This window comes from Arachis ipaensis, chromosome B04 (genome assembly GCF_000816755.2).
Source record: "Arachis ipaensis cultivar K30076 chromosome B04, Araip1.1, whole genome shotgun sequence".
NCBI lineage: Eukaryota > Viridiplantae > Streptophyta > Magnoliopsida > Fabales > Fabaceae > Arachis > Arachis ipaensis.
The window spans coordinates 60458598-60467949 of NC_029788.2; the positions used below are offsets into that span (position 1 = coordinate 60458598).

At 29.7% G+C, this 9352-nt stretch overlaps 1 long non-coding RNA gene across 2 annotated transcripts; it reads left to right on the plus strand.

Moving 5' to 3' along the window:
- Positions 305–4658, plus strand: LOC110271065. 2 transcript variants are annotated; one of them, XR_002361125.1, is made up of 3 exons: positions 305–637; positions 1623–1733; positions 4420–4658. It is a non-coding gene; the product is annotated as an uncharacterized LOC110271065 (long non-coding RNA). The 2 variants fall into 2 exon arrangements; XR_002361124.1 differs by lacking the exon at positions 4420–4658 and having other exon boundaries at positions 306–637; positions 1623–2743.

Genomic DNA, 9352 nt, shown 5'->3' on the forward strand with positions numbered 1-9352 from the left:
TATATGGAATTTGGCTTGCTTTTCTATGGTTGATTCTGATTTTGGGTGATTTTTGCTCTTTGGTTATTATTATTATTATTACTACTAGAAGCTTATTATTATTATTATTATTATTATTATTAGAAGCTTGATTGCCACACTGCTAATCTGTTCCCATTGAAGCTCCAGTTTTAAATTTTTGTAGATATTGTTATAATTAGACATTAAATTTTATGTTTTAAAAGTTTGATAGATAGGAGTAGTTTTGTTGGAGATAAAAATGAGAGGGATAGTTACTATACTAAATGTATTTATGGACTTGAGAAAAGATTTAATATAATTAACAGATACCAAAAGGTAGTTATTGAACCCAATTCTCTTTCTTATATGTAATATATTTATATGTATATGGATATATAATAAAGATTATTATTAATATGCATATTTGAGGTTGATGGTGATGTGTCTTTGGCTTGATTCTCCCACCCTCTCTTTTGGCTTGATTTTTTTAAAGTGAGGTTCAGTGTGATTTGCGTGTCTATTTTTTTTTTAGGTGTTAAAGTTAGGAAGAAAGTTGTGTTAGATGGTCCGATTAGTTGTGGAAAGAGCATTGCACTTGCATTACACTGCACTTGCAATACACTGTGTAAAATCAGAGGTTTGTTTAGTCTAGTACCAGAACATTTGAGGCTGCTTAATGCATAATTTTTTTATCACAAGAAGGAAAATAATAGTCAATTTTGAGTTCTGTTCAATGATTGAGAGATTTTCATATTTATTTGTGGCTGGTGGTTGTGCCCAAAAGTGTATCTAAAGCACCCTTTTCATACTCATGCTTTATCAAGACTTGATAATTTGCTAGAAGCAAGAGCTAAGCAAGGGGTCTAGGTAACTCTTAATGTGAATCCTATCAGCTATGTGCTTTGTAACTTACTGATGGATAAATAAAATAGGGCATACATGCTTGTAGCATGTGGAGAAAGCTCAACTAGAAGATTTTTGCAATTAAATTATATGCATTAGTTGGGCTTAAGTTTTTCAATTAAAAATATTGTTAAGTCATGTATCTGTTGTAGCTAAGGATGCTTTTTGAAAGTTAAAAACAATAATAAACCTTCATACTTCACACTCATCAACTAAGCTATATATAATAAATTCATTATAGGTATCCAAATGCACCTATCACTTCCATCTTCCCTCAATCAAGTTGTCATTCCCGTTTCAGAAACTAATCAAACAAGACAGCATTCTAATAAAGGCAGCCTTGCATGTCCACCAGGTAAGTGAGTTTCTTGTGCTATTGCCAAACTTTTCTAAATCTGTTTTAGTTATATTTGGTAAAATTAAACAAATCCAAAAATTTTATGGTACATTATTTTTTATAAAATGCACCCTTCTGGTACAAAATTCTTTATATTAACGTTATTTTTTATAAGTAAGTCTGTTTTGGTTTTATATTAACATTACTGACTTCTGTCTTCAAGGCCCTCTGGTACAAAATTCTTGAACTTAGGTTCTTGCTTCAGAAGCCATTTTCAAGTTCAAATAGGCAACCTCGGGTCTTTTCCTATCCTAATTTTAAGATTTAATACAATTTGCTATTGAGTTTCATGACTGATGGTAACACAGAATATTGCCTGTAGGATCCAGTCAAGTCTTTATTTTGTAAACCAGATGAAAATGTTAGAGTAGCATACTCAGATTTGATTACTTCTTACAAGGAGACTTTAGATTCTATTTTGGAACTCCAAGAGGTGTGTTTCTTGACTTGGAACTTACATATGAAAGATAAAAAAGAATACAAATTTTTTATGCTGGTTTCATGTATAAAAAGAACCCATCTATTACCCAAGCCACAAACGGTAATTGATTTCTTTAATAGTACTTTTTTTCCTTTCTAGTTTCTTATAATTGACTCTAACGTTGCTTTTATGTGTTTGGTAATGAGTGAAAAAGAAAACGTACAATTCCATTTACATATTATTTAGCTATGTGGGGTGAAAACTGAAAACAATGCTTCCACTTTGGCTTTCAATTCATCATGCTCATAAATTTTCACTTGTGTGTGTCATCATGCCTCCTCTAATTTTCTTTTTTTGCTTCCAACAATGCTAAAAAAGACAAAAAGAGACTCCATCAACAAGTGTGTATTTATAGTTTCATGAATTGATGATCAGTGACTTTATTTATGTATACAAAAATAGATCCTATAACTAGATCTAATAATAATTATTAAGAATAAACTATTTTATAAGATTTCAATTTTATTTTAATTATTAGAATATTGAGTGTGACTGATTTTATGTATAAAAAATGGATCCCCTATATATACCTAGATCAAATAAACTATTTTAGAAGATTACAAATTTTATTTTAATTATTAGAATATTGAGAGTAATAATAAGTAATTCAATTCTAAAAACCAAATTAAAAATCTAGCTAGAGGTTATCCCATATTTTTTCTCCAGTTTAAATACAAGTTACTAAGAAGAACACGATTTCACTTTGATATCAGTAAACCCTCTTGAAAGGTTATCTTAAAGTCTTCAAATTTTAAATGAAAAATCCATTTTCTTGCATTAATTGTGACCCGCTAGTCATAACAAGAAGCTTCACTAATGCCTTAACAAATAATTTAACTTAACAACAAAAAAAGGTCCTCATATCAGAGCTATCTAACCATGTGACCTTAGAAAAGATGCACTCCAAAGTACTTTCTAACCATCCGTGGCTTAATAGAAAAGAATATTCTCTAATTTGTCTTTGTTTTTCCAAACTATCTATAGCTTTATATATCTATTCACAGTTTGGTTTAGAACACAATTAACTATTTTCTAACATGTTCCTCGCTTTATGTAGAGATGTTTTTCTTTTTTGAACTTTTTAAGCTGAAATTTATGTGAAATTTTAAGGGCAAAAAATGTAAGAAAGTGTGGGTTTCTTCTGTGTGTTGAGAATACCTTTTTTTCTTTTTCAGAGTTGAGAATACCTTCAAATATTATATCTTGTGTGTTGTTTTAATCACCCTTACCCCTTTTGCTCTTCTTTTTTGCAGGCAAGAATTGTTCACCCTGATAAAAATCTTTTATTTTTTACTTTTTATTGTTTTATTTTCTGGATTTTGAGATTTTATGAAAAAAAATAGTAAAAAGTAAAAACCATCGCTGTTAAGTTACTTGTTTGTTTGTTTGATTTTAAATGATTTAAAATATTTATAATTTATCATTTAATTTTTATATTTTATAAAAAAGCCATTTTTATTGAATAAGATTCTTCAGGACCCTTTGTATTTGGTAGCAAAGATTAATATATACTTATATCCTTTATTAAATGAAGCAGTAATAAGAATTTTGGAGGAGATTTAATTGTCGGTTGAATACTCATTTAGTCTTGAGATTATGGAGATAGGTAGCAAATAATTTGTTATCAAACTAAATGTAAATATGATTTTTATAAGTTAGCAATGATGGCCCAGTTCTCTAACATAACCATAATTTTGGGTTCTACAACTAACAAAGTTCATGCTCTTCTTGTTCGAGCCAAATTTCCTTTCAAATAGATGCTTACTAGTTAGATGCTCATCTTTTTCCTTTGAACCACTAACTGAGGTCACAAAACAGGAATCCCATTTCTCTTTAGTTTAATGTTAATTTCAGTGTAATTTTTTTTATCTTGTAGGAAAAAATTAATTTGCTATACACGACTACTTGAGAAGGAAAAATTAATTAGTTTTCATGTGTAGTTGGCTCTATAATCTTAAATTAGTTTCATTATTGTATCAATGCTATGTAATTAGACATGATAAATGTGTTAAGTTTCACTTTATTTTAAGATATGGTTAGAATAATTTTTTATAGTCATTTAGGCAACTGCCAGTTGGTATTATATTCAGCCCTTATTATAACTTCAAATTTGACTCTCATCAGTAGCAAATGAAAGACAAATCTTATATGCATGAACTTTGAGGAAAGACATGCCGATAGCAGGTTCTGACATGCTATCTAATGTGTATAGAATAATATATAAGTATTGATATTGATGCTCTGTTTAATTATGTCTAATAATAGTGTTAATTAAACAAATGTGTGTTCTTTTATATAATCCTATAGCGATAGAATTTCTTGTTGCTGCTTATGATTCCTATTATTAATATAATTAGTAGTAGTGCTAGCTTTGTTCTTTGTTGTAGCTACCAATTCCTTTATGAAATGGAACACTAGGATTAGACATAAACATGACAAGATCGTACTGAAAAAAAATAACACTGTTAGAATTGCTGATTTTCCTCTGCTATTCAACATCAAAACTCTTCTTACTCTCTCTTTTTTCTTTTCTTTTCTTATAAATTAAATCAGACTTAAAATGTATATCAATATATGCCTTTTTCTTGTATTTCTTGTGCTCATAATAATTATATTTTTGTTGTTGGAATTGGATCAGGAGAGAGATTCTATCACCAAAAGAGTTAGAAAGTAGGTCTTCTGGAGCAAGCAACAAGGAAGCATGACCTTGCTTGATATGTTAAGACGTATATTAAGGATTATATGTTAAGGTGTATTATTGAAAAATGTTACTTTGACCTTTGTTTTTGGATTATGACATTTCAATTATGACTTTGATTATGACTTTTGGATCATGTATGAATTAAAAATCATCTTATGATGTTTGATTTATGGCTATGCCTTTTGGTTATTACGAGATTTTTAATAGAAGATTACAAATTTTATTTTAATTATTAGAATATTGAGAGTAATAATAAGTAATTCAATTCTAAAAACCAAATTAAAAATCTAGCTAGAGGTTATCCCATATTTTTTCTCCAGTTTAAATACAAGTTACTAAGAAGAACACGATTTCACTTTGATATCAGTAAACCCTCTTGAAAGGTTATCTTAAAGTCTTCAAATTTTAAATGAAAAATCCATTTTCTTGCATTAATTGTGACCCGCTAGTCATAACAAGAAGCTTCACTAATGCCTTAACAAATAATTTAACTTAACAACAAAAAAAGGTCCTCATATCAGAGCTATCTAACCATGTGACCTTAGAAAAGATGCACTCCAAAGTACTTTCTAACCATCCGTGGCTTAATAGAAAAGAATATTCTCTAATTTGTCTTTGTTTTTCCAAACTATCTATAGCTTTATATATCTATTCACAGTTTGGTTTAGAACACAATTAACTATTTTCTAACATGTTCCTCGCTTTATGTAGAGATGTTTTTCTTTTTTGAACTTTTTAAGCTGAAATTTATGTGAAATTTTAAGGGCAAAAAATGTAAGAAAGTGTGGGTTTCTTCTGTGTGTTGAGAATACCTTTTTTTCTTTTTCAGAGTTGAGAATACCTTCAAATATTATATCTTGTGTGTTGTTTTAATCACCCTTACCCCTTTTGCTCTTCTTTTTTGCAGGCAAGAATTGTTCACCCTGATAAAAATCTTTTATTTTTTACTTTTTATTGTTTTATTTTCTGGATTTTGAGATTTTATGAAAAAAAATAGTAAAAAGTAAAAACCATCGCTGTTAAGTTACTTGTTTGTTTGTTTGATTTTAAATGATTTAAAATATTTATAATTTATCATTTAATTTTTATATTTTATAAAAAAGCCATTTTTATTGAATAAGATTCTTCAGGACCCTTTGTATTTGGTAGCAAAGATTAATATATACTTATATCCTTTATTAAATGAAGCAGTAATAAGAATTTTGGAGGAGATTTAATTGTCGGTTGAATACTCATTTAGTCTTGAGATTATGGAGATAGGTAGCAAATAATTTGTTATCAAACTAAATGTAAATATGATTTTTATAAGTTAGCAATGATGGCCCAGTTCTCTAACATAACCATAATTTTGGGTTCTACAACTAACAAAGTTCATGCTCTTCTTGTTCGAGCCAAATTTCCTTTCAAATAGATGCTTACTAGTTAGATGCTCATCTTTTTCCTTTGAACCACTAACTGAGGTCACAAAACAGGAATCCCATTTCTCTTTAGTTTAATGTTAATTTCAGTGTAATTTTTTTTATCTTGTAGGAAAAAATTAATTTGCTATACACGACTACTTGAGAAGGAAAAATTAATTAGTTTTCATGTGTAGTTGGCTCTATAATCTTAAATTAGTTTCATTATTGTATCAATGCTATGTAATTAGACATGATAAATGTGTTAAGTTTCACTTTATTTTAAGATATGGTTAGAATAATTTTTTATAGTCATTTAGGCAACTGCCAGTTGGTATTATATTCAGCCCTTATTATAACTTCAAATTTGACTCTCATCAGTAGCAAATGAAAGACAAATCTTATATGCATGAACTTTGAGGAAAGACATGCCGATAGCAGGTTCTGACATGCTATCTAATGTGTATAGAATAATATATAAGTATTGATATTGATGCTCTGTTTAATTATGTCTAATAATAGTGTTAATTAAACAAATGTGTGTTCTTTTATATAATCCTATAGCGATAGAATTTCTTGTTGCTGCTTATGATTCCTATTATTAATATAATTAGTAGTAGTGCTAGCTTTGTTCTTTGTTGTAGCTACCAATTCCTTTATGAAATGGAACACTAGGATTAGACATAAACATGACAAGATCGTACTGAAAAAAAATAACACTGTTAGAATTGCTGATTTTCCTCTGCTATTCAACATCAAAACTCTTCTTACTCTCTCTTTTTTCTTTTCTTTTCTTATAAATTAAATCAGACTTAAAATGTATATCAATATATGCCTTTTTCTTGTATTTCTTGTGCTCATAATAATTATATTTTTGTTGTTGGAATTGGATCAGGAGAGAGATTCTATCACCAAAAGAGTTAGAAAGTAGGTCTTCTGGAGCAAGCAACAAGGAAGCATGACCTTGCTTGATATGTTAAGACGTATATTAAGGATTATATGTTAAGGTGTATTATTGAAAAATGTTACTTTGACCTTTGTTTTTGGATTATGACATTTCAATTATGACTTTGATTATGACTTTTGGATCATGTATGAATTAAAAATCATCTTATGATGTTTGATTTATGGCTATGCCTTTTGGTTATTACGAGATTTTTAAGTGAGTTTCGAAAATATCACTTTAAATTGGTGGTTTCAATCTTATTTTAAAAAGCATAAAATTGTCATCATAATTAGGTACAAACGGCGGTTAGAAACCCCCATTTTAAATGAAAACGACGCCATTATACGTTGGTAGAAACGGCGGTTAAAAAATTCCATTTTAAATGAAAATGATGCCATTATATTTTAGTAAAAATGGCGGTTAAAAACTGCCATTTTAAACACAAAAGATGCCATTAAAACCTGGTAAAAATGGCGGTTAGAAACCGCCATTTTAAACACAAAAGATGCCATTATAACCTGGTAAAAATGGCGGTTATAATGGTAAAAACGGCGGTTTCTAACCGCCATTTTAAACAAAAGTGATGTCACAACATCCTGGTAAAAACGGCGGCTGTTTAAAACATTTTAAACAAATAAAAAACCGCCATTTTATCTGGAAATAATGGCGGTTACAAACCGCCATTTTAACCTTCAAAAACCGCCGTATTATCCACAGGTTATTATGGCGGTTTTCTGAAAACCGCCGTAATAACCAGAATGGCGCCCAGAATAACGGCGTTTCTTAGAGGCGCCATTTTCGGTAATAATGGCGGTTCTAACCGCCGTAATTTCCAAAAATAACCGCCGTTTTAACCCTATTTTTTTGTAGTGAGGGTCCTTTGGTTCCTCAAAGGGAAACTCCTTATTGACCACTGGACGTCCCAGGAGGTCTTCCTCCTTGGGATTCACGTCCTCTCCTTCCCTTACAGGTTCGGCCATGGTGATTAATTCAATGGCCTTGCACTCTCCTTTTGGATTCTCTTCTGTATTGCTTGGGAGAGTACTAGGAGGTATTTCAGTGATCCTTTTACTCAGCTGGCCCACCTGTGCCTCCAAATTTCTAATGGAGGACCTTGTTTCATTCATGAAACTCAGAGTGGCCTTAGATAGATCAGAGACTAAATTTGATAAATTAAAAGTATTTTGTTCAGAGTTCTCTGTCTGTTGCTGAGTGGATGATGGAAAGGGTTTACTATTATTAAACCTGTTTCTTCCACCATTATTAAAGCCTTGTTGAGGATTTTGATTCTTTCATGAGAGATTTAGATGATTTCTCCATGATGAGTTATAGGTGTTTCCATAAGGTTCACCTAAGTAATTTACCTCTGCTATTGTAGGGTTCTCAGGATCATAAACTTCTTCTTCAGAAGATGCCTCTTGAGTACTGTTGGATGCAGCTTGCATTCCATTCAGACTCTGAGAAATCATATTGACTTGCTGAGTCAATATTTTATTCTGAGCCAATATGGCATTCAGAGTATCAATCAAAAATATTTTTGAAATTTTCAAAAATAACTAAAAAAATTAAAAAAAGATTTGATTTTTGAAAAAGATTTTGAAAAAGATAAGATTTTTTTAAATTGAAAATTTGATTTGACTCATAAAAACAACTAGATTTTAAAAATTTTTGAAAAAGTCAAATCTAATTTTCGAAATTTTAAGAGAAAAAAAGGGAAATATATATTTTTGATTTTTGAATTTTTATGATGAGAGAGAAAAACAAGAAAAATGATGCAATGCATGAAAGTTATGGATCAAAACAATGAATGCATGCAAGAATGCTATGAATGTCAAGATGAACACCAAGAACACTATGAAGATCATGATGAACATCAAGAACACATAAAAAAAACATGCAAGACACCAAACTTAGAATTCTTTAATGCTTAGACATAAAGAATTCAGGAATGCATATGAAAAACAAGAAAAGACACAAAACATGCAAATGCAAAGATCAAATAAGAAGACTTACCATGAATGCATGAATTTTCGAAAAATGCAAAATGAATATGCAATTGACACCAAACTTATGACATGACACATGACTCAAACAAGAAACATGAAATATTTTTGATTTTTATGATTTTATGAATTTTTTTGTATTTTTATTTTATATTTTTCGAAAATCATTTTGAAAAAGAAAAATAAGGATTCCAAAATTTTTAATATGAATTCCAGGAATCTTATGCTCTTTAGTCTAAAGCTCCAATCAAAGGGTCAGGCATGGCTTAATAGCCAGCCAAGCTTTAGTATGTAACTCAGACATGACAAGCCTAACATGCCCTACAGAGGAATTAGACATGGCTTTACAGCCAGCCAGGCTTCAACATGCTTCATGAAACACTAGAATTCATTCTTAAAAATTTTGAAGAAAAATATATTTTTGAAAACATTTTTATTTTTAAAAAAATGTTTTTTTTTCGAAAACAAAGGAGAAATTTTTGAAAGAATTTTGAAAAATTTTTGAAAATAAAACAAAAAGAAAA